The 25,939-nt window shown below is 49.0% G+C and overlaps 1 protein-coding gene across 2 annotated transcripts in view; it reads left to right on the top strand.

The window, feature by feature from the left end:
• SMOC2 (SPARC related modular calcium binding 2) overlaps positions 1-25,939 on the top strand; it is a 156,922-nt gene that overhangs the window by 113,323 nt on the left and 17,660 nt on the right. The gene's annotated exons all lie outside the window — the stretch shown is intronic.

Raw genomic sequence — 25,939 nt, 5'->3', positions numbered from 1 at the left:
AGACCAGGAAAACCATTCTCTAACGTCTTTCTTCTAGCGCGAGTGTTGGATCTTGGTCTTACACAGCGTCTGGATAATTTCCTGTTTAGAAAAATTCTGTGGTCCTTGCATGATTTGTACTGTCATTGATAAAGAGGGTTTTACGCTCCGAAAGGTAAAGATGTTTCTCTGCTGTGAGCAGAGGTAGAGAAGACTAGAGGGTCACCCGTCCACCTCCGTATCCCTCCAGCCATACCTGGAACGAAGGCACTGGACACAGAGGGAGGGGAGAAGGCAGGACCTGGTCCGGGGGCAGGGGGAGCAAAGCACAGCCGTGCCCAGACCACTCCGCTGTCCCATGCTTATCCTGAGACATTTGTCGTGGGTCTTCCGCTGTTTCCCCCTCCACGCCTTCCTTTCGATGCAGGTGGACGAATCTCTGACATTATTATTATCATCGCACAATGTCTGTCTGTGTGCCTGGTCAGTGGGGTTTATGTTCATGAATCAGGCTGCTTTCTGGATCCTGGAGGTCCCCGAATGGTGTCGTCCAATCAGAAGGGCGCTCTCTCCCTCCCTTGTCTGGGACAATCGCTTGCCTCTGAAGTCAGGTTTTAACACCGGTGGACAATAGTTTTCTTAACAGGAAATAATGAATTTAGCATATGCTTGGTCCATGGAAAGACCCCAGTGAATGTTTGCTCCTTTTAACTAGTCTTAACCGTGCCACAGAAACTTCAGGCAATCTGTTCTTTGTCTCTGAGGTTCCAAGACTCTCGACTTTTTTTTTTTTAAGATTTTATTGATGTGGACCATTTTTAAAGTCTTTATTGAATTTGTTACACTATTGCTTCTGTTTTATGTTTTGGTTTTTTGGCCACGAGGCATGTGGGATCTTAACTCCCCGACCAGGGATCGAACCCGCACCCCCTGCATTGGAAGGCGAAGTCAACCACTGTTCCCTCAATTTTTTTTTTTTTTTTGATAATCCAAAACTGCATTCCTTCTAAATTGAGCTGCATGTGGTGTTTGCACATATAATATGAATGTCATTAATGAATGTGCGGTCAAGCTCTGCCCTTCACTGGTTAGAGATGCTACGACAGACAGAACACAACCCCTCCCATCTCCTCTTGGTGGGTGCGCTTGGCTAGGAAGGAATCTGCGTTCATGGTGGAATCCAGTACATGGAAACCTGGGCTGGGACTCTGGATTTAAAGGCTGGAGTGGTCATTCATCTTCTGGGAAGTGCTGATCCTGGATATTGAGAAGTACCATGTGACATCATTCCTGGCTCGTCTGGGAGTCAGATGGGCCATTTAGAGACAGAGCATCTAGCACTTCAGGGAAAACCATGTGAAGAGGTGCCCATCAGAGCTACAGAAACCACACCCCGTAGGAGAGGAGGTCGGTTAGGCTGTGAGCACAAAGGTGCCCTTTCCTTCCCCCACCTTCAGTGAAGCCCAAGTCCCCAAGCACGAAAACTATTTTACACAAACTCGGTAAAGGTCAGCTCATTTTGCAATTATAGATGTTTGGGAGTGTACCGTTCATGACCACTTCATCATTTTGCTTCTCTGGAGATAATTATCCTTATTAGGGAAAAACAAATAGGTCTTAAAATAACTCCTGGATCGAGGCTGTTCTTGTGGAGAGGAGAAAACAATTTCCAGAATAATACAGCACCATGGTGGGTAGGCAGACACTTGTTAAGTCACGTGCCAATGCATTTTTTTCTAAAAAGGGATGGTTTTCATTTTAAGCAGTTTTTCTAAGTTTCGGTCAATAAGGGTCCTTTATTTTTCAAGCCAGGCTGATAATATCCTCACACACAGTTCACTTTTTAGGGGCTTTGTTGACTGCCAAATATTTATTTACATGCTGTGTAGGAGAGTAGACAGATTTCCCGGCTCACACTAACGGAGGGAAAATGATCATTTACTCTTCGGAGGCCAGTGCTTTACCCTATGGAGAGATCAAGCTCCAGCCTGAGGGGTCACTTCCTGAGAATTGGGTCATGATTTTGGCTCTCGAAGATTCTTCTTTTCTTCTGTAACTTTCCTCATACGACTGTCATACCATCTTGAGAGAAGTCAAAAACCAGCGTGAGGGAAGTTTTTAAAAAAAGGCATTAGACCACACCTTTCTCCCTCTACAGACCTGCCCTGCCTCATTTTGCGCTGGCATCTCTTAATCTCGGTGGCTTTTGAACCAACCTATCTGCCCTGCTCGCTGGCCTGCCCGTCACTTCCTTCATCCCCTTCCGCCTTCCTTTGTCTCTGCTGAAGGCCTCCTCACAGCTACGGGGAGTCTCCGTCGCCAGGATCTTGCCCATCACCCCCTTCTGCACCTTCCCCGGTCCTCCGTGCATCCTGCGGGACCCGGCTTCTTGGGGAGGCTCTCCCTGGCTGACGCCAGCCGTGTGTGCTCCCACTGCATCCAGGGTACCTGATGCCGCTTTGCAGGTGCTGAGTTACAAGCTCCGCCCTGTGTGCCACGTGGTCCTCCTGAGAGATGGGCTGACCCCTGGGATGCCCACCCGCCAGCATGGCAAGGAGCCCACAGGAGGCCCTGGGTGCCTGGAAAAGAGTTTGCAAATTAAGGGCACCAGGCAGGGTTTCTTTTCCTATTCTGAGCCTGTCTGACTCTTCTGTATTGAGTGATAACTGGTAGACTTAGACTTACCCAGTGGTTTTCCTGACTTAAAGGGCACAGAGCATGAGTCTTCAATGAGTGGGATTTCTCTGTGGGAAGAGGGTGACCTGATAGACAGAGTTCATTGTTCTGCTTTGACCTCAGGCTGCTCTCTGACCAGGGGAAGGAGGGAGAGCCCACCCTGTTCTCTCTCCTTGGTGGAGAGACTTGCACACCCATGTGTGGCAGCTGAAGGCCACGGGAGGCCACACACGTGACCGTCGCAGAGATGAGATGTAGGCAGAGGCCACGGCGGATGGAGATGCGTCTGCACTTGGCGCCCAGAGAGCAGCCCATCCACAGACCTGGGTCCCCCATCCCTGTAGAGGAACTGGTTCCGGAGGGAGCTATTGGGAAAGATTGATGAGGGAGAGTTTATTACAAGTAAAGTCAAAATAAGTAAGCTTTATAGCTTAGCGTTTATGACCTCCTCTAACTTGTACCGATCAGATGATTTGTGTCTTTTACACTTATATACATTTTTTTGGCTGATTGTCATTCTGAGGTGCAATTTTATTTATTATTTATTTATTTTATTATTTATGGCTGTGTTGGGTCTTCGTTTCTGTGCAAGGGCTTTCTCTAGTTGCGGCGAGCGGGGGCCGCTCTTCATCATGGTGTGCGGGCCTCTCACTGTTGCGGCCTCTCCCGTTGCGGAGCACAGGCTCCAGACGCGCAGGCTCAGTAATTGTGGCTCACGGGCCTAGTTGCTCCGCGGCATGTGGGATCCTCCCGGACCGGGGCACGAACCCGTGTTCCCTGCATTGGCAGGCAGATTCTCAACCACTGCGTCACCAGGGAAGCCCTCTGAGGTGCAATTTTAACAGGATCAACAGGCTTTCACTCTCCTCTGGCCTTTTGCTTCATTTAGTCTCTTCTGATGGAGCAGTCACTGGTTTTGTTAGTTACGGTGCAACACAATCAAATATTTGTAGGCATTCAATAAGGAAGAACCTAAAGACAGGAGGGCAGGTAGAGAGAGTTCTGAGAGCAGTTGAGTCCACAGGGAGAAACCTCATTCCCTACTCCTAGCCTTTCTTTCCTCCATCAGTTTTGGGGGAAGCTCTGATGTCCTTCTGGGGCTATAGCCCCAGCACCAACAAGAGGGTGGTGAAAAGTGTCTGAGGTTTTCTGGTACCAGAAAATGGCCTCCTTACTTTACTGCTTCATCCCCCAAACCAGAGCCATCAATTGTCCCCTGCCCCACAAATCTCCTCCATGCTGGCACCCAGATCTGCCACGTGTATTTATTTTGATTAAACAGCCCCGCCCATAGCATCTCCGGCGGCAGCTCTGTGGACCTCTGTGGACCTCTGTGGACCTCACAGCAATCAGCGGCGATCAAAGCCCCCTCCCTAACCTAAAAGCCCCTCTGAGGGAGAGTTAAGCCACCACACAGAGCCTTTTGAAGTCAACAGCCATGAAAATCTCTTTTCTCAGGGCCTTAGTGATTGCAGGCACAATAGGGTCTTTGATTCGATTAGAAACCCTCAAAGCACCACCCGGATTTTCCAAGCAGTATTTTAGCACAACTCTAAATGTTTTCAAAATTAATTATGATTTCCTGAGGCAGCATAAAATGATCCTTACCTTTCCCTAAGATACTTTCCCAGAGGTAATTAGACCCTGAACCTGGCATCTGTGCCGAGGACTGCATGGCACTTAGGGACCAGTGTTTACTCCCCTCCAAAGTGGCCTGGGCCTTTGAGGCTCTTTCAAAGACAATAGGAGTGGTCAGTATTTCACCCATTAGAAACGTCAGCCTCTGTGATTCCGTGTCAGATCAGGTACTGACGTCACAGACAGTCGTGATTTTAGCTGAGCTGGGAGCACACTCGCTGGGGACCCTGCATGTGCTCTGCACCCGCAGTGGGCTCCTCATCCCCAGCTTGGAGAGGCTTCCCGGTACCTGTTTCCCAGCACGAAGCCTCGTGGAGGTGAGGACAGGTGCGCTGTGTGTAGGAGAGGGTTTTAAACAGCGTTTTGCTCCTAAGAGCTGTCTGATGACTTTATAGCTAAACATCATTGCTGGTTCACTCGGTGTCCAAGTTTGGGTTGGATTCCCATGTGGAAGGGACTGTTCTGAGTAGCAATGCTTGGGACAGGGACTGAGCTCCGTTATTTTGTTTTTCGACTGGTGAGCTTGATGATTAAACATGAAATTTAAAGTATTAAATCTGTAGCTGAATAAGATGACTAATCCTTTAGAAGAAAACTGCATTTTGTAGAAAGCACGACAAAGAAATGGACCATTAAAGCCAGTTTCCTTGAGGACAGGATGTTACGAGTAGAAACTCAGTTAAAAGCACATGTGTAATTTCCATCCTAAAGATTTATAAGACAGGAATCCAGGAACAAGGGAAGCCAGGGGAGTCCAGGGTTTGGGAATATGCGATATCCCGCAGGCGTGTCCTGAGATGCGGGCTCCGTCTCAGATGTCACAGAGAATCACTCACAAGGAACTGGGGAAAGCCTGATCAGACACGAGGGAACATGTGTGAAACAAATCCTTTATTTGGTACTTACTGTTTCTTTTAAAAAAAAAAAAAAAAAGTCGATAAGATGCTAGGATATGCAGAGGCATCCAGAAGACGAGAATAAAACGTAACCATTGTACTACACTTGGCAGAAGTCTTAGAGTTTTATTAGAATATTTAGTTCAGTTGATATTTTTCTCCATTTTTAAGAGAATAGGAGAAATTGGAGAAGGCTTGGAGGAGATTATGGGAATTACTCATTGGCAATAAAGTAAGAACAAATAAAGGCAAGTTGAGGAAGCAAAGGCTATTTTTTTTTTCTTAACATGAAGAGGAAAGAAAAATAAAGGTCAACTGAAAATGTTAAGTGACTTACAAAAAGGCGTTGGGCGCTTCTTCCATTTATTAAGGCTTAGCTGAATGGAGAAAAGCGAGCGTTGAGGCTATTTCTTGATTTTTCTGAATGAACCTAAGAGGAACATCCTTACCCTTTAGGATGTACCTGCACGGGGAGCTGAGAGGTCTAAACTCGTGCAAGTCTTCAGTATTAGGTAGAAATGTGGTTTAAAAGGGGCAGGAGAATGGAGAGACCATTTGTTTCCTTCATAGTCTTTCAAGTGAAATCTACAACTCGAATTCACTAAAAACAGTTTACACACTTGTCCTGTGCCCACAGCTGGTGGGCGGCCTGCTGGTTTCGACTTCATATTCTCTCTCTTCGTTGCCGGCGGCACTGACTCCCTCCAGCCAAGTTCCCAGACGGGCGCTGAGCAGATGTCTGACCCCTCATCCCCAGCAGCAGCAGAAGCCTCTTAGGAGGCACGGGCTGCCCAGGCGTCCATCCTGGTGGTAACGGCCGTCGCTGCCAGATGAAGTCGAAGCTTGGATGAGGCCATCGAGCTTCACCCTGACACCTTGCCCCTTCTCCCCACCATGAAACCCACATCTCAGCCCGGCAACTCGTCTGCTCCAGAAAAGGGATGCGTGCGTCTAGAAGTCCAGTTCTCTCTCAGTGACTGGCCCTTCATAACCATCGGCCTTGTCGGAAAGTTCTTTACATCACAGCTGCAGCTGTAATTTTACATTTTCGACATCTTTGTTCCTTTCGTTGTAAATGTGCTGTTCTCCCAGTCTTTTCTCAGCACACGTAGCGATTCCTGATTTGGTCTTGATCTTGGATAGGCTGTGGGCTCCCAGGTGACAGCCTGCGATCTGCAGATCCCCCAGGCCTGGTGGGCACACAGGCCCGAAAGAAAGTGTTCCCTGGTCCCTCCTCATCACCGAATGAAGCGGTTCAGACCCGCTTTGTTGCCCTCCTGCTGTCTGTACTCCAACCCTTTACTGAATCATTCTCAGCGGTCCCATTATCCTCCTGGTTCTCCCGTGTTTTAAATCCAGAACTGGTCTGAACCCTGCAACTGCACTTACCTGCTCTATCTTCCTGTTGTAACTTAGGATTCCTTCTTTATAAACTCAAGCCTATGGCGCGGCTGGCCCAAGGCCAGATGCTTTGGGGGACGCAGAGCTCCTTAAAACCCAGGGCCAGCCCTCCGGAGGAGAAGATCGCAGTTTTATGATCCCAGGACTGATGATCTTAAACAAGACAGCAACACTGTAACAATTAGAAAAATCAGGGAAATGGAGACTGGTGCATAACGAAAGTTTCCCCTTCTATCTGAAAATGTCATGTTATCGTTCTTAAAAGCTCTTTTCCAGATTTTGTGCCAACGTCAGGACTATTTGCCCGCCCCCTAGATAGCACTTTCGGGGTTAGGACTCTCTTGGCAGTCTGCCGTCACCCCAACGCCGCACAGTCCTCGGGAGTGAGAGTTAAAAATCACTCCTGCAGAAGTTTTGAAGGGAATGGAGACAGGCAAAATCCCACTATCCAGGTTGGATATTGGCCAGAGCACTGGGGTTATTACTCCTAGAATAGAGGCAGGACTAATGAAAATGGCCCAGTGATGGTAGAAATTGAGTTTTATTCTTCCTGATAACTTAATTCCCTGCGAATTTAATTGGACCAACGAAGACCACAGGGCTCAAATACATAAGCTGTGTGTTGGGCTGCTTGGACACTCCCCAGTGACCAATGATGGTGGAAACTTCTCAAAACCTGGTTTATAATGAACACCAGCAGGCCATGGAAACAATTCTAGAATGTTTTCACTGACAGGATGATTTAATTTTTTTCTTCGCTCTCTTCTGACTTGTCAAATCAAGAACAATTTTTCAGAAAAATCAAGGGTTTCTCCCTCTGAGGGAAAAAGATAAATTGACCACTCTTTAGCTGTTAATTAACTTTCAGAAATTCCTAAGACAAATTGTTCAAGAGCGATTTCCAGCAGAAGAGTTTTGGGTTATGAGTTCTCATCCCACTTATCCGTCTTTTCTCTGTGCTTTTGCTTATTGAATTAATTAACTTATTTAAACTGTATATTGTCCTTATTTACAGAGAACCTGAGGCACCTCCCTCTGTTCAAAGTCAGACATCTCAGAATCTGACAATTGATGCAGAATGGTATTGTCTTCAGAGATTCCTTAAATTCAGGAAGTGTTAGATTTCTGATTTTTTAAAAATCTCCTGAGAAACGTGCCTCGTCTGTCATGAAACAGCCCTTTTGGGAGCACCCTTTGACAGGCTCTAAAAAGTGTGGTTGAAGTCAAGATTTTGTTTAATACTTTGCCCTGTTAAATGATCCCCACTTGTTATCTTACAGAGGGATAAATTCGCTTATTCAAATGCAGCAGAATAGGAATTTTATCTTTGTAATTTCTCTAATGGAGAACAAGTTTTGAAGAAAAGAAAGGAGCAAAATTGTTACCAGAAATACAAAGGGATAGCTGTGCACGCCCCCATTCCCAGTAACCCTCCCTTTTTCCTAGTCGTGCCATGTCATTTGTTGACCTCACTCTTTATTGTTGAGCGAACCAACTCTTTTTGCCCATCCTCTTTTCCCAGAATGCACCAGTGGACTAGAGTCCACTTCTGCATGATGTCTGATTGACCACTTAACACCTAACTCAGTAGAGGTGAGGAGGTTGCCCCGTGTCCCGGAGTGGCTGCTATGCTTGTCTTCCCACCACTAATCCAAAGCCCTTTCCACCGCGTGATGCTGTTTCTCATGTCAACAGCTCTGCAGAGAGTCTTCTCCACTAAGGAGAAGCTGAGATGCAACATGCTTTAGGGCAGAAGTGGGTTGCTTTTATACCCTGGTCTAGAAAGTGTTGAGGACGTGACATGGGAAGCGCCCATGACGTGCTCCCTTCACCTCTGACCAAGCAGAGGTGTGTGCCTGAGCTTCCTGGCCAGTCACCTTAGCAAACGCTGGAAAGAGCCATCTTTTTCAGAAGCCCCTCTCTAGGGAGAAGGTTTAAATTCATAGCGCATCTATCTGACAGTGACTTCGCTCTGTTTTCATATAAATGAATATGGATGAAATGATCTCTTTGATTATCTTCTGGCTCTACCATCCAGAGCATTTCTATAGGAATTCTTTAAATATATGAAACCAAAGAGGCCAGTAGAGACTCATGCCGCAAACCGAGGTCATCGTACAATAAATGAAGACAGGCTGGAGGCTCAGTGAGATTGAGACCATACCCATTAAGGAGTGTGGACTGTATCCTGCGGCAGTGTTGCCTGAGATGTGGAGAATTCATTTTTTATTTAAAAAAGCCACTGACAGGTTTGTGGTTGGCGGGTCAGAAGTGCCCAAGACAAACAGCAGTAGCACCGAGAACCGCAGCAGCGTGCGCCCTGGCAAGGATTTACTGAGAACTTACAAGGTATTGGTCTTGAACCTTTACACACAGTAATACAGTTAATCTTCACTACAGCTCTGAGGGAGGGTTATATTCTCTGGGCTTTATAGATCAGCGTGTTGATATTAAATAGACCAGGTCTGTATCATTTAGGTGTCACCACATTGATACCTAAATTACATAGGTGACACCTATTTAAGCTAGAGAAATCATGTTGAAGCCAATCAGAGTTACACACACACACACACATATATTTACATGAATCTTATTGGACCAAAATTCTTTATAGTATGGCTCTCATTATAAGGTGGCCTATATTGAACGCCTCTGTGATTTAGTGTTAAAGGAACCAGAAGAAAATTGTTATAAAGTTGTTGTGCTTCGTCATGGAACACAGAGACACACACATATGCACACAGACACACACACCCACCACAGACACCCTCTGTGTCCAGTTGGAATGAGGCTCAATTTACCAAAATTAATAGAAATGAGTGGAATCTCTCTCCACCCCTCCTCGTTCCTTAGATCTGTGAAGCAGGGCTCTTGCTCTTCTTCCAGAGGTCCCTGCACAGGGTTTGCTCCTGGAGGCCCCAGGATGCCTGGGCCCCTGGCCATGGGAGACGCAAAGGGGTCTGACCCGATTCCTCCTCAGTCTGGCTCAGGTGTCTGGGATGGCGCTTAGGATGAGGACACGTAGGAAGTGATGATACTAGAAGGGGATTCTCCAGGAGGCCTCACCAGACCGACAGAGACGGGAACTAGAACTTGAGGGGCTGGAGCTGCGGGTGAGCCGGGGAGCAGACCCCACTCTGCACCCTGAAGGGAGGGTCTGCACGAGGCCACAGCCAGTGTGGGATTTTGGACTAAAAGTCGGTCCTGCTCTCACGCCGGTGTTCTTAGGCTTTGTTTCTTCCATCTCAGCCTTGGGCTTTGGGGGTTCTATTTTTCATGCGCTTTCTTCCTATCAAGAATAAGTAGGATAGGTTCAAATCTAGGAAGCATTTACCTTGTTCTAAGTTTGCCATTAGCTTTTGTGCCCCCTCTCCTGGGAAGTGTGATTTTCATTCTGGACACTGCGAGGGTGTCTTCGCAGCAAAGGCGGGCAAGGGGCGGGTCGTCTAGGACTCCTAGGCCTGGCAGATGGACGTGACCTTGTGTGTCTGCCTGCCCCGTGCAGAGCCCCCACTGCAGTCCCGCCATCAGGAAAGCAGCTCGCGGCCCAGAGAAGACAAACTGAGGTCTTTGGGCTTTCTCACCACTGAAGGAGGAAGTGAGTCTGTGTTTACAGCCTAGCACACACCTTCCCAGACGCCACAGTGAAGACACCGATCTGGCTTTCATAGTCCGTGTGAGCCAGGTAACTGCTGAGATAAGAGTTGCCTTACAAAGAAAACGAAAAATCAGCAATCTGCGGCTTTGGTGATTGCAGAAGTCTCTCAGCCCGACCAGGGTCAAGTTCTGAGTATATGACATGGAGAGGTCCTGATGCATTAAAGAAGCGAGGTCCTTCCACTGGTTAGAAAGGAATCTGAATCCCGTAAGCAGTTACTCTACTTAAGCGTAGGTGATACGAGCCTATCGCCAGCTCGGTCGAGGCCGCCTCGCACAGCACGATGCTCTGCTCAGCGGCCTGGACCGGACTCGCCATTTCTGCCTCAGGTGTGGAGGCAAGGCCACTGCAGCTCGGGGTGCTGGAGACAGAGCCATCTGAATCCTTCTTCTGGCCCCTGCGGTGTTTCCTCTTTGGAAAGAATTGGCCATGTGTGCAAGATTTCCGCAGACAAAGCTCAGATTACTTGAGATGGCCAGGAAAAGTCTAGGATGCAGCTGCCCTTTTATGTGTATTCTAGTAAAGAGTCAGTGTTGAAACAGTTAACAGGGGAGCTTAGCCATGATATCCCCACAAGCATGCCTGCGGCCACTTGGGTCTCACCTCTGTTGGCTGCAACGTTCTACCACAGTCTTGCATCTCTTGGGCCATAGAAGACAATGTCCTTGCTGTCTAAGTGTTGCCTCCAAAGTCGGGCTCTGGGTCAATCCTCCTACAACTAAACATGATCATTTACTGGTGTATAGTTAGCAAACCTACGGAAAAACTTACCTCCATCTGGTACCTAAGCATGTGTTTTCCAACCTGCTTACCTTGGAGGGTCCACGGGGAGGCCACGTCACTTGGGATCAGGGATCTTTCCTAGCATTGGAGGCGATGGCTGAAGGAGGCATTTGGTTACACCTGCTTAAAATCTGTTAGGCTGAAAATATGGTTGTGGAAACTCAGGATCTTCTTGCCCAGTTCTCTGTGTGCTTGAGTGGAGCCCAACTGCTTCTCGAGGAGAACCCCGTCCCGCCATCTGTAAAAAGGGGACATCCTTCTATCCGGTGTCTTATTATTAGGCTTCTTATTTCATGTGATTCTGAAGGCTAGCAGCTCCTCGTGTCACCAGCTTCAGAGAAAGAGATTACACTCCAGGCCCCCAATGTCTGGGAGGAGCTCAATTTTTATCAAAATCTGAGAAAAGCATAGACGATTTTCATGAAAGAATTGCCCCCCACTCTTGATCTTCTAGCGCCTTCTCTTTGGGTTAGCTGGAGGTGAGTATATACAGACCACCGGCCTCTCCTCTACTGAGTGATTCCGTCCACTTCAGGGCTGTACCCCACGCCTACACTGGACGTATCTTATAAAAATAGCCCCCTGCAGACTGTTGTTTGTCAAGATACAGGTGCGTGTACTGTCAGCCCACCTGCACAGCTGTGATTAGGGCCACGAGGACGGGTTCTCTCTTGTTTCAGGATCAAGAAGTGGCCCTCATCTCTGTCCAGTTCAATCCACTCGGTGCTTTTTCTTTTGATGGGCTTCCCCTCCCCGCAAACACGAGGGCCGTCTACACCAAAGGCGCGTTGAGATTAACCTCACTCTCACGTTCCACTGTCTTCTTTACCCTTATTTTTTCTCAGTGTCAGTATCTTTCCCATTTATTAAATTTAATATTATTCTGAAGCAGTGCATGTGCTTTGCCATCCTCCTGGAGCTAAGTAAATACTCGCGTCTGCACGGCACATGGAAAGCACGACTGCTCTCTGCTGAATCTGCACGTTTACCAGTGAAGACGTGCAGAGTGTAGGCTGAGGCCACAGTGAAGTCACAAGGGAGACAGGCTTCACCAAGGGTGGTTGATTGTGTCACAATTTGTGGGCAGGATATTGAGAAGGAAAAACATGTTTCTTCCTGACAAGGCGACTGGCACATTCAGAAGCCGGTAATGCTGATGGTTGCTCTATGTGATCAAATCCAAAGAAGCAGGAGACTTAAATTTCTTGGTCCTGTCCAGGTTCAAAGACCCTCCAGCTGCTAAGAGCCTGTGTTCTAGTGGGGTGGGGGGCACAGCAGGCTCCGTCGTACCCCCAGCGGAGATGGGGTGTGATTAGCCCAACGCCACAGGGGGCATGTTGCAGGGCCTGTTCCGGCCGCGGCACCGTCGTGCTGAGGACACAGAAGTTGTTGGAAAGAGAACAACACGACCCTGTGACCCCCTGGAGGACAGTTAGCTGTTCTGTGGCCGCCTCCCCAGTAAAAACATTGGATTGCAGAAAATATTTCTGCCTTCGTAGAACCTGAAAAAATATAAATAGACATTGAAACGTTTGAGTCAAAGCATTCCATTCCAAAGTGACACTGGATGTCTGTTTCTCCATGTCAGTGACAGTTTGTGACAATCTGTTTAAACAGTCTCAGGAGCGGGCTGGGCCTGCAGAAAATCTGTAGGAGCTAATGAACCCAGATTCAATATTCAGAAAGCAATCGAGTGTATAATTTGGAGAAGTGGTCTGAGTCTGAACGCGTGAGGCCAGCGGGGTACCCGGTACGGCGAGCCACGTTCCTCCTGGTCATCCGAGCTTTCTCACCGCTGGGTGTTTACTTGGTGGGGTTTCCAGAGGGTTTGCGGACCGATCACTGAGCTACGAGCAGAGCTCTGAACGGGGTCAGGCCAACCGGGGTCACCTGCATGTCACAGATGCCTCTGGAATCTGCGGTAGGGCTCCTGGGCACTGCTTCCCCATTGTGGCTGGTCCATCCAGGGCCGCCCTGCTGGGCAGCCTGCGCCTTGGGGGAGGGCAGCCTCCTGACCTCGAGTGGCCGATCAGGGTGGGTGGGAGGGAAGCAGGTCCATCACTGAGGTGAAGATCAGCGAGGGTCCAGGACAAACCCCGTGCAGAGACGTCTGCCCCAGCCTGGGCCAGTGGACGGGGAAGGGCGTTGGACCATTTCTGTTCCCCCTTTTCCCACGGTAGACGTCCTCTCACAGCCCAGCTCGCTGCCTTGAAAGGAGTGTCCTCAGTTCCTAGAGCAGCGTGCGTCTCGCTGGGCTGTCCCCTCGAGCTTGGTGTGCTCGGTGTCTGATCTCGTTCATACTCTGGGAGCAGGCACGGTGGGGGGAGCCTCTCACCCAGGCTTCGCTGAAGCCCTCACGTCCTGTTTTCTGATATCCCCCTGGTCGCCCGCACATGCTTTGTCTTGGTTCTTCCACTGTAAAAACCAAGCTGGGACCGGACACCTGGAGACGCCCCTGGATCACTTTCCTCCGAGCGTCCCTTGCTCTCAGTGCCTCTGCACTCAGGTGGCTATAGGAGGCTGTGCATCCTGTCCTCCGAGGGTTTGGGCTCATCTGGGAGGCGTGGGCTACCTGAGCTCTGCTTTCGGAGGATGTAATTAAACTGGTGTTTTGTTATCTGGGGAGTTTTCATCCAGCCTGGCTTATGGTACACAAATCATTCGGCCAGACTTTCCACAAGAAGGAATGCCTTTACCTATACACCCCCTTTTAGGGTTAACGGCGCTGCTCTGTGTTACAACCCTGGGCACCTGAGTGTCATCAAGGTCAATCGATCGTTCAGACCTTTTGTTAAATAGAGGCACTGCTAAGTGGGCAGCTGGACGCATGAATGGAGGAGTAGGTGGAGCCGTGGAAGGCAGGTTAGGTCCGGAAGCTTCCTTTAGTGTGTGCAGTGTCATGTGTTTGAACGTCCATTGTTGTGCCCGTAGTTTGATGGAAGTAACTTTTAAAGCCCTGCTGAAGAGCAGGTGTGTCCAGGGCTTATGCCGCTGGCATGCTGACCCCGCAGCTCATAGCCCCTTTCAAAGCTTAGTCATTCGCTTGAAACGGGCAAGTGACCCGGCAGAGGTCGACTTCTGGGAAACAATAATTATGCTGTGAGAAGGTAGGACTCCTGTGCTTGTTCTGCAGTGAAACCTCACTGCTCAGGGCTCCCTGGGTCAGGGAGCCGGGCGAATCTCTCGCCAGCTGCACTGTCTTATTCCTCTCCAGCTCAGGGCTCTCTTCCCTTCAATAGCCGTCCTTGTCAAAGATGTGTAGGGTAGAAAGACGAAATTGTATACACAGCTTGGTCTGATTCCCTAAACTCGACAAGAACCTGTGCTAACAAAACTGACCTCCGTAGCCTTGGAGGTGACCCGTGGGAAACATCTGGCCCTGAGCTCGGTTCCAGGAAGTATGAGGCTGCTGGTGGTGTCAGGACATCGGAGGGGAAGAGGGTCCATGCCCGCTGCGCTAGGCAGCGGGTGGTCCTGGAGAAAGTGGGCTTTGAGCTAATTTGTTAAGAATGAGAAAGATACAAGTGGGCAGAGAATGGATGATGTTTCAGGTGTAATAAACACTTGGACATAAAGCAGAAGTAAGAACTATGCGATTCATAAACCCAAGAGCATGTTTGGAAGAGCTTATATTCCAGGAGGAAGGGGATGTTGTTTCTTTGGTTTTGTGTTCACATCGAATCATGTCGTTACATTTTTCTAACGAGGATAGGATTTCCAGTTACAGTCATCGATTGTAGATCCAAGTGAAAAGCAAACATGTCACCTTTTCTTCAAGGATCCTGCCCTTTCCCTGAAACCCTACACTGGAGCCATGGCTTCCTGGATCAGGTTCATACTTGTTTATGGTTTGGGTGATGCTGACAGAACAGGAGAAGGAGAGAGCTGCTATCTGTTAAACCAGTTAGCAAAACAGAATCTGGGTTGCAAATGCAGTTGTAGGCGATCAATGCCCATCATAACGATCACGAATGACCACCGTTCCTCTCGTCCAGCATTTCCAGACTTGATGCTTTATAAGCAGGAAATAGAATAATTCCAGAATCTTAAAAACATCTTCATTTGAATCTTTCAAATGACAGGAGGCTATTTAACACCTAGTTGATTATTGTTAACTGGGTTGGTTGGTTAATAGTTAATGACTTAACTCAGGAACAAAAGAAGTAACATCCCATATTAATATTCCATACCAAGAGCCAGTGCTTCCTTAATTATTGGGCTGGCCAAAACTTTCGTTCGGGTTTTTCCGTAACATGTTACGTTTGAATTTCCAAAATCTGTTTTTAGCCTTACACAGTACTAGGACAGATTTTTCACAATATACTTATGCCAAACGTCAATAACTTTTCTATTTCTTGACAATTTATTTGTGAGACATTGTTTTTAAAGGTACAAAACCAAAACCAAGCATGGAAATGATCACTCATTCCTTACCCTTTCCTTTTGTTTCTTGCTGGATCCGAAGGTTCTTCCATGCTGCATGGAGGATCAGATTGTCCAGGCATTTGTCTCTTGCAGGATGTTAAAAACCAGTGATTATCTGTTGTGTAAAACACTGTACATCCTGAACTTGCACAATCGAAGTGTGGGACTTCAGCTTTCTTGGTTATATTTCATCTTGGTATTGGCTCAATGTCCAGCCGCCATGATCGTTTTGAATCATGATTTTTAAACTTCTGCTCTCCAGCCTATTATAGTCTATCCTCATTTATGTGCTCGTTCCAAGCTTGATATGAGAGCATTAAAGTCTTCTCCACCCACGACATTGCTTAGATTTTTTGAAAATGGGAAAACCAAAGACAGGACCTTGCGGCCCTTCCTCAAGAAGCTCCCTAGAGATTAGTGCTATTCCATTGACTTAACACCTTGTTCCTGAACCAGAGGCAAGTCCACTGACCTCTGTCTCTGAGGAGACGTAACAGGTGGTCAAAGGTGAAACCTGGGAGGTCCCGTCCATTTGGATGCACGTCCCCTTGGAACAGAGGCTGTTCCAAACCGCAAGGAGTTCATTCCCTCTCTCTTACGTTAAAAGTGTTGGTGAGAAACCAGACCAATCCAATTCCCACTTCTCTTTTAAGAATGTGAACTAAAATACCTTCATCCTTCTTCTTTGGATAGTTTCCTTTGTGTTTCTTCTGCCCGGAATAAGCAGGGGTGTGGACGATCTGGAAAATAAACTTTGGGAAATTTGCTGTATTCAGATAATCATTTGAACATTGAGAAATGCAAACGTATGAAATCTTTTGATATTTGAAACCTTCAGAAACCATATCAGACTTGCTTCCTCCCCAGAGGTTTGAAACACATTTTCCCTATTTCTTCATTTCTGGGACAAACACCCCCGTCTCAGAAATGACGGGAAGGTGAGCCCAGGACGGTGTCCTCGGTTAAGTGATGGCTGCAGGCGTGCCGTGACGTAGACCAGGGGTAAGAGGACATAGACACACTGCCCTCGGCTGTGTGGATTTGGGGAGCCTGGTGCGGCCACTGTCCAGTAGCGTGTCCTGTAATCGCTCCCTTCTGAGTCTCTGCTTATCAGAGAAAAGGGGGTGATGCACACCTGCTCCCCCAGGGCTCCTGCAGGTGGAGCTGAGCCCATGTCATAGGTTTGCTCAGCACCGGCTCAGTGCCTGTAATACTGCACGTTGGCTGAAACGAGCTGCTGGCCACCTTCACGGGGACTTTTCCCTCAGGGACCCTGTAGGCTGACAAGTGGGCAGGAGGCCCCAGGACCCCGCCACTTCCCACCCAGGCTGTAATGGACATCGCCAATACTTAGCTCTCACCAAAATAATCCGGGTTTTATTTTTTTTAATTAAAGAAACAAATTCGGGGGTCCCATTGGATTATAACGTTATATAAGTTTCACGTGTTCAACATTATATTTCTACTTCTGTCTACACGACCTCGTGCTCCCACCAAAAGTGAGTTTCCATCTGTCACCACACAGTTGATCCCTTTATCTGTTTCTCCCCTCCTTCCTCCCTTCACCTCTGGTAACCTGTTCCCTGTATCTGGGTGTTGGCTTTTGTTTTGTTTAGTTTGTTCATTTATTTTGTTCAGGTTTTGTTTGTTTTTTACATTCCACGTATGAGTGAAATTATACGCTATTTGACTTTCTCTTTCTGACTTATTTCACTAAGCATAATACCTTCCTATTCCATCCATGTTGCTGCAAATGGCAAGATTTCATTCTTTTTTATGGCTGCGTAATATTCCAGTGTGAGTGTGTGTGTGTGTGTGTGTGTGTGTGTGTGTGTGTGTGTGTGTGTTCACTACATCTTCTTTATCCATTCATGTATCGATGGACATTTAGGTTGTTTCCATGTTTTGGCTATTGTAAATAGTGCTGCTGTGAACATTGGGGTGCAGGTGTCTTTTCGAATTAGAGTTTTCATTTTCTTTGGCTAAATACGCAGAAGTAGGATTGCTGGATCATATGGAAATTCTATTCTTAATTTTTTGAGGAACCTCCATACTGTTTCCATAGCGGCCGCACCAATCTACAAGGAATCATCGTTTTGCAAGTATTCAGAATATATGGTTCTCTGAGAGGTCTGTAACTGAAATGGGAGGTGAGCATTTGCAGCTGGTTCTCAAGGGTTAGGCTCCTAGACTGAAAACTGGTCGACCTCTGAGCACCCCATCGTTTGGGGGGTTTCCTTGGGGCAGCTGTGCCATTTACACCTTACACAGCATCAGGGATGGGGGCCGTCTTGGGCCTTAGTGTGTGGCCCCTGCTTGAATTCCAGGCACAGCAGAGACATCAATGCTGTCGGCTTCCCTCCTGGTTCCCTCCTCTCGTTAGAAAACGTGTGTGGCTCTTGGTCACTTGGTGAGCATTATTCCAACATGACTTTATGTGATGTTTGACTCAGGGGTCCATTACCGTCCGCTTTTCAGATGCTCACTCGAGAGTGACTTAGAGGCACGGCCCCCTCCAAGGGCTGGGAAGTGCAGGTCCTGAGTGGAGGAGGGCAGAGCAGTTGCGCTGGAGCAAGAAGGTGGCCCCCAGAGAGCTGCCGTGGGGGGGGGGTCCCCTCAATGCCCCGGGGAGAAGCCCCGCAAAGGCCTTTAGTCCAGCCCTCAGAGCTGTTTCCCTGGGGTGCAGGTGGTGCCCAGACTCCATGAAGGATGTTACCCTGCTCTTCCGATGGCATCCAGGCCCTGGGTGGTGAAGAAGGTCACTCAGAAGACATGTTGCCAAGCTGGGCAGAGCCAACAGGCGTGGTGCTGAGGCAAAGCCTGTGGGGATTTGGAGTTCTGGGCTGGGTGGGGTTCCAGGGCAAAGAGCTCCCCAGCTTACTGCATCCCCTGGACCGCCCTCTCAGTGGTGCTTTGGTCCTCATGTGGCCATCCAGCCCTCCCGGTCAGCATTTCATTTTGTAAGCCTTCCTTTTCATCAGTGTTTTGTGTTAAAACTCTCTCTCTCTCTATTTTTGGAGGCAGTTTTGGTGTGAGTTCATCTGTTTTAAGGCAGCTTTGAAAGCACAGATCTTCTACATATAATGTTCACTGGTTTAACAGACAGTTGTTGGTGAGATAGGCCCAGGGCTTTTGCTTCAAGTCATTCCAGGAGGTACGGGAGAATAAATACAAACATTTGCTCACTAATTAATGCATATCCTAATTTGAAAGCAGTGTTACATAGAATGGACATCTGGCAATGAACCCTGGGCGTGGGCTCTGCGTGGACACACAGATCCGGGGACGATGTCTGTGCCAGGGCGCCTGCCTCTCACCGGAAACCTCAGCTGAATCTGTCCACGTAACATGTGATCCCATGGTTCCGGTGTAGCCACACCAAACCCCAGAGGGTGGGTCATCAGCTCTGTTCAGTTGCGGGTGAGTTTCGGGGCCCAGCGTGGGTGTCCTGCTCCCAGCCGCACCCCTGCCCCCGCTGCCCGGACAGGAGCTTGCAGCTCCACCAGACTGCACCTGACCAAGACCCCTGGACCCTTTGGGACCTTCCGTGTGGACACTTACAGGGCAACAGACTTTAGTCCCAAGAGAAATGATGCTGCCTTTGAATGACGTTATTATGCATTTTATGACAAAAACAAAGTATAGGCACAGACCTCTTTTGACTTTGTGTTCACTCCCAAAAGCCAGCTCTATCACGCCTTGTCAACCCCAGAAAACCCCATATTGTTGGACCATAGCTTTAAAAAGTGCCTGCCACTGAGTTAGACCTGAATTAAATATGTTTTTTCAGAGTTTCTTGTGGCAGGGGTACTCAAGTAGCTCTGTTTTACAGTAACAGTCTGTCTTTGTTTTTGTTGGGAGCTTGGAGGAAGGGTGGGGATTCTAGCTTGGAGGGTCCTGGGCAGACCTGGTGGGAGGAGAGCCCTGGAGGGAGGCTTCGGGGGCGGGGGGGTAGGTGGGCACAGAGGACCCTGTGTGCAAAGGAGTGAAGCAGAGGTCGGCTGTGGAGCTGCAGGGCTGGTGATGAAAGTGGAGAATTTCCACCAGGAGGGCACATTGGAATCAATGTGGTCCCAAGCCGCACTCTACCCATCTCCTCACTGACACGATGCCAGGAAGACATGCATGATTGGGCGAGAGAATGAGTCTGGTGAAAAGTGTAGGGTCTGTAATAGTTTAGGTCACAACATCAGAACGACTTTGAAGTCTGCAGTGTTGTTTTGTTGTCATTCTATTTGTGACTCAAAGAGAAGAATTCGAAATTTAGGCAAAGAGTAAGTGATATGAGGAAGAAACACACTTTTTTTTGAAAAAGAGAAAACGACTCCTGTGTGCTTTTGTTCGTATACATTTACTTTGAGTTGGACCCGGCAGACCTTGGGGTCCTGAGGGCTTGGCTCCATTGCCCTAGAAATGTTTCAGAAGTTGACACTTTCAGGATAGAGTATTCTTTGTTTAGATTCAGCCGTAGTTTCTCGTCTCATTCATCAAATTGTCGACTGAATTCACCATTTTTGGCTCTGCGTGGCTGGTCTAGACGTAGAGAAAAAAAAAGCAACAAAAACTTGTTGCTTCCAAAATGTGGCCAGACCTTCTGCTTCTGCAAGACCCCACCTTCGGTGATTTGCCCACATTCTGCCAAGTGTATAACCGCTTCCATCCCACAGGGAAGAAAAAGAAAAATCATTGAGGCAGCCATTTCTGACTGTATTTACCTGTGAAGGTTTACAATAACCTTTGCATTGAAAATTGACTACAATTGGGACTTGTTCCTAAGATGCCGACATTCTAGCAAATTCCTGGGATGAGTCCACTCTCCGATTCGGCTGAGCAGAGAGTCTGCAGGGCCATTAACCGGCACAGCGGCTGAGGAGGGCACTTCCTCAGAGGTGGTGTCGTTTCTACCTCTTGTCCCTCACGTCTGTTTAAAATGCCCCCCAAATCATGAGATTACAGAGCTTGCAGAGATGGCCCAGGTCCCCGTTCTATTTGATGCCCGCAGCGGGGTCCCTGGAAACGTGAGCGGGGGCGGCCCCAGCCCACGTACACAGCCCTCGGCTAATGGGGACCATTTCCCTCACCGGTGGCAGCACAAGAATCCCCCTCTGTCATCACCTTGGCTTTGTTTCTGTGTCTGGGGCTCTGAGGAGGTGATTTCAGCATGCATTTGGGTGATTAAAACCCCAGATGGCCCCAGAGATTGGCTGGTGGTCGCTGGCCGTCAACAGCGCTGTCCCTCGCCTCCTGTTTTCTCTAGTTCTTCAGGGACCGTCACGTAGTTTTGTTGCTGCTGTTGGTATGTGGTTCCCATCGGGGATCTCCTCCCCGTGTCCATGGTAGGGTTTGCTGGGGATGGGGCATCTGACCGGCCAGCTCAGCGGGGCAGGGGGGGAGGAAGAGAGCGAAGGCAGGGCAGGCGCGGGGCCTCCACTGACGCCGGGGGCGCCGGCGGCCGAGCCCAGGGCTCCGTCTCGGGGCTGCGGTGACTCACGTGCTGACTGACAGTCAGGGAAGCAGCAGAAGTCACCCATCCCATTATGGGATGGCCACGAAGACGCTTGCTCACTCTTAATATTTTAAAGTTTAGTAAAGTGCAACCTCACTTGAAATCCAGTCAAGGTCACGGGTGCTATAAAGTATAATTTACAAGCGCATCGTAGAGCAGAAGCTTATTTTTTTATGACAGAGGTGGATGACTTTTTACAGGTGCGTTGTTTGAGCCATCTATCTGGTGGTTAAGCCCGTGTTCTTTCCTGGATTCCTCGTAAAGGATATGAAAGAACCTGTATTGTAGAGCAAACTATCAAAAATAAAAGTAAATGAACTAGGAGTTTGGAAAGAAAGGTTTCTCCACTGAAGTGGAAAGCAGAGAGATTGCAACCAGCCTGTGTCTGAACACCTGGCCTGAGTCCGGTTCTTCCGGCCTGTGTGCTGGGGGGGACACGTCCGGCCCCGTCGCTGGGCCCAAACCACCTGCTTGTTCTTTCCTCGTGACCGGGCCAGGCAGACGCTGGGTTGTGGGGTGAGGGGCACTGCACCCACCAGGGTTCCCACGCCGAGCTCCTGGAATGGAGGAGAGCTCCCCGCGCCGCCCGGATCCGGCTCACCTGTACCTGGCCAGGCCTCTGTCTGGTTACGCAGCCCGAGATCCCATCCGATGTTCCTCACCCATCCGTCGGACATCAGGTTAGATCCCGCTGGTCGGGGCACAGGTGTGGCCCCTCCCTCCGCCGCAGGTGCCGTGGGCAGTGCAAGCGTGCGTGCCCACCGGCCGCGTGGCTGTCATCCCTGGGGCTGGAGCAGGAACCGTGTTGCTCTTTCTGTTTTCCCAGGCCTAGAACACGTGGTAACTAGCAACTGTCCTTACAGGGACAGCCCGGCTCGGCTCCCACAGGAAGGTGGTCCATTGTCTCGGGAAATATTTCAGAAATCCTCTCAGAAACACGCACCCGCACTGCTGGGTGCGTTGGTGGAGGGCGGGGCAGAGAGTAAACAAGCGCGTGTGTCCACAACCGGGAAGCGATGCTTCCACACACAGCACAACAGCACAGCGCTCTCTCGAGTCTCACGTGCACACACGCAATTCTTGGGCACAGTGACCTCGGTCTTCCGAGGGATGCCGGGACGCCGAGCACAGGCAGAGCTCCTCCCGCGGGTCCTTGGCGCCGCGTGGACCCGGCCGCGTCTCCACAGGAGCCTGTCTCCCCTCCGTGGCTCCGCCCTCTGTTTTGCGGAGTTGTGTCGAGGGAGGTGCCGGCACAACCTCAGGTCACATCTACTAGAGTGAGGATGGCTTCCCGAAGGGCCGGGGTGTCCCAACCTTCCGAGAGAAGACAGTCCACGCTTTATCCCTTCTCCGTGGTCTTAAAGATGCGCCACGTAAGCATTTCACTGTCAGTTTGGTAACATTCAAAATATTGTGCTCTGGAGAAAATCCAAGCAAAGGTAGTTGTTTTGTTGCTCTGAGTGACAGTGAGAGGGAGGGAAGCCCCCTGACTCAGGAAAGCCTTGAAGGGATGATCAGAAGTAACCCTAATTCTGCCAACAGTATCTGTTGGTCAAAACACCTCATTACGACGTGGACCCGTGTCCTCAAATGCTTCCTGTTCCTCGGCCGACAGGAGACCTCCAGAAAGTCTGTGCTTCCCACAAAACTGACATCTGTCTTACTCTATCACCATAAACCCTCCTCTCCTGTCACCAGTATTTTACTTTATAAGCTCCTTAAGGGTAAAAACGGTGCTTTTCACCCAGCATGTGGTTAATAAGTAGCTATCAAATGAATGTTTGAAGGACATAATATTGTCCTTGAGAAATGTAGGGAAACTCAGGAAACATAAACACTGTCTCGGAGACAAGTATTCACAGTTACCTTATCAGCTATTATGAATTCCTATTGCACATGCTGGACTCAGATGACCCACCCAAGAGAGAAATAAAATCAAAGGCAAAGAGTGTCTCGAACATCACAGCTGAGGGAACCTCCGGGCATCTAGTGAATGAGAAGGCGGATTCTTTGAGCCCCGTCTCTCTCTGACCACATCTCCGCGAGAAAAATTTCTGGGGTCCGTTTAGGCATCAACTTTAACCCAACTCCGATATTACTAAATGTTAAGTAATCAAAGCACAACCTCAAGCCTACAAACCTCTTTGTTTAGAATAATGAAAACCTGCGTTGAAAATATGAAAAAATAAATACAGTATATAAAATATGTAAATATAGAAAAGATTTTAAAAATTAAAGTTAATACATAAGAGTAGTGATTTTGATTTTATCTTAAGAGTGGAAAGTTTCGTGCTTTTTCTTTAGGGCGTTTTTTGAGGATGAATTTTACTCACTGTCTCCCATGTAGACGTTTTAAAGTATGAATAGGCGTCCTGACTACGTGCTTTCCTGCCGTGCAGGGGCCACCTGGTTCTAACACCGTCATCTTGACCTTGACACAAACAATTCCAAGTTGGAGGGAGGATTTATGAAGGTACACTTTATGTACCTTTTATTAGCTACAGATATTTTATGGATCTTACAATAAGCGTGACCAAAGAAACTTTTCTAATTATCTCTGTTTAACTTTTTTAAACGTTTAAGCTGCATATAAAGTTAAAAATTAAGAAAAAGGCACTTATTAAGTTAAGGGAGTGACATAAAATGTTTTCATGGAGAAAGTGTATCAGGACACGTCATCTTTCACTCCTTCTGTGACTGTAGGAAATTCGGTGTGAGCAGCTTTATAAGAACGGATCTGGGGACTGAATCCAAGTGCACCCTTTGCTGAGAATGTCCTCTGTCACTGTCATGTTCGGGAGGCTGTGTGACCTGGCCATAGCCCCAGCCCTGGAGCACTGCCCCCTCCAACCCCTGATTTCCCCTGAACCTACTTCTCAGGTCTCTGGGCTCCACTCTGACCTTGGTCTCAGCAATCTTGTCCCTGGACCACAGGCCACAGCCTCAACCCAGGCTCCCGGGGACCCCACTGTCCATCGAAAACCCACAGAGTGGGCTCTGTGACACTCATTAATCACATGGTGGGGCTCCTCTGAATCTTCCAAGGGCTGCGATTTCCCTCCAGATCAAGTCCCAGCTCCTTTCTGTGGCTCCCGGGACCCCGCGGTGCCTGCACCCCATTTCTCACTCCCGCTGTCCATGCCCGTCTTGTTCCACGCACCCTGGCTTCCTCTCAGCCCCTCAGCACGCACGTGCCCCCAGCCCCAGGGCCTTTGCACAAGCTTCTCCTTCTGCCTATTCAAGAGGGCTAGCTCCACACTTCAGGGCCCGGGTCCTCAGCAGGGAGATGTTAATTCGTCTGATGTCACCGTCCACCCGCAGGAGAGGGCAGGTCCCTGGCCTGTTTGTGCCCCTCTGCACCAGCGCAGTGACTACAGCCTGGCAGTCTCTGAACTCCTGATCAGTGAGGGCGACGCAGGGCCCCCACCCCGGGGGTTACAGCTCTCCAGCTCAGCCAGAACCTCAATCTTCCACTTATCGCCTCCTTCCCTCCCTTCCCCCTCCCCCCTCCTTTTTCTCCTCTCCCTCCCCTCCTCCTTCTCCCGTGGCAGAACCTTGCCGTGATCACCAGTTTGGCAGGTTGTCCTGAGGCAGAAGCATGGGGGCTGGAAGGTGCAAGTCAGTGGAATAGCACAGACCCCAAGTGCGGGGACCCCCCTCCGTGGACCCCAGGGACCCCAGGTGGGATGTGTGGACCCCACGGCCCGAGATGGGCGTGTTGTACGTGTTTAAGGGAAGTCAGTGCTTGGGAAACAAGCCATGAGCTCAGTGTTTAACTGAGGAGAATGTGGACTTAGAAGGCGGCCAGCGTTTCGGCCGAGCGAGAGCGCAGGGCTGCCGTGCTTGTGGACTGTCGGCGGGGTCAGGAGCAGACTTCGCAGCCGAGCGCCGTCAGAGCCGCCGCGGAGCAGAGCGGGGGTCCCACGTGCTCCTGGGCCAGAGAGCCTCTGCACCTTTGTCTCTGGGTCTCAGACGCCCCTGACTTAGTGGCAGATTCTGTAGAGCTTTTCTTTCTCTTCTCCACCGGACTGTTGTGTTTTAAACGGTGAGGATGAGCGTCCCAGCAGTTTCATTTCCCGTTTCTCGAGATGATCAACCCCGTGGATGGTTTTGTTTGATGCCTCACTTTCCCCTCCTCAGCTGCACGAGGAGAGTCTTCCACCAGGAAACCCACCCACTGTGTCTGCACGCGCAGACCCAGGCAATATTCAGGGTCCAGGAGGTACGTGGTTCGCACCTGGAGCACCTTGCAGGCCCCTGGTTACACACAGGGAAAGAGCACAGCACGATTCATCCTGTGTTTACACTTACTTTCAGGTAAAGGTAATTGAGAAAGAAATTACATACCACTCAGCTGCTTTTATGTAGTTCAAAATATTGCACATTAAAGAAAGGGATTTAAAATCTGGTGCCTAAAGTTCACGTAGAGCTAGCAACCTTTAGACTGTGTTAGTCTTCAGGCAAGAGTGGGTCTAATCCATTGCATAGAGACAGTTATCAGGGCTTTTCTTCACGTTTCTAGAGGAGCGGGTGTAACTTTATTCCCATTTCTCACAACCCTTGAAGGCAGCGAATGGTGGGTCTCAATTCTGACCCACACCCTACAGGTAAAATGCATTCATATTACTCTGGGGGAAATTGCACAAAACTAGACTTCCCTGAAAATTTCTATGATACATTCTTAAAACTTTGGGAGAAGGACTAGCCTTATATGTGAGTTTTAAATCCTGGCTTTATTACCATAAGACTTTGATCTCCAGGGATTTTGTGTTGCAAGGAGAATTTTCTATCTGCCCAAGTTCTTCTCTCTGGTTTTTTTCACTGAAGACACTATGCAGGCCTTTGGGAATGTCCAGTTCCTCCATTAAAGTTCTGACCAAGTCCAGAAAAATACAACACTTCCAGGCTTCTGCTCAGCTCTGTTGTGGCAGCCATGGGCCAAGGGAGAATGGATGCCTGCATCTTATCTCCTGCATC

This window comes from Eschrichtius robustus, chromosome 9 (assembly GCF_028021215.1).
Source record: "Eschrichtius robustus isolate mEscRob2 chromosome 9, mEscRob2.pri, whole genome shotgun sequence".
Taxonomy (NCBI): Eukaryota; Metazoa; Chordata; class Mammalia; order Artiodactyla; family Eschrichtiidae; genus Eschrichtius; species Eschrichtius robustus.
The sequence above is the reverse complement of the archived record's forward strand: the minus strand, read 5'-3'. Positions and strand labels throughout refer to the sequence as shown.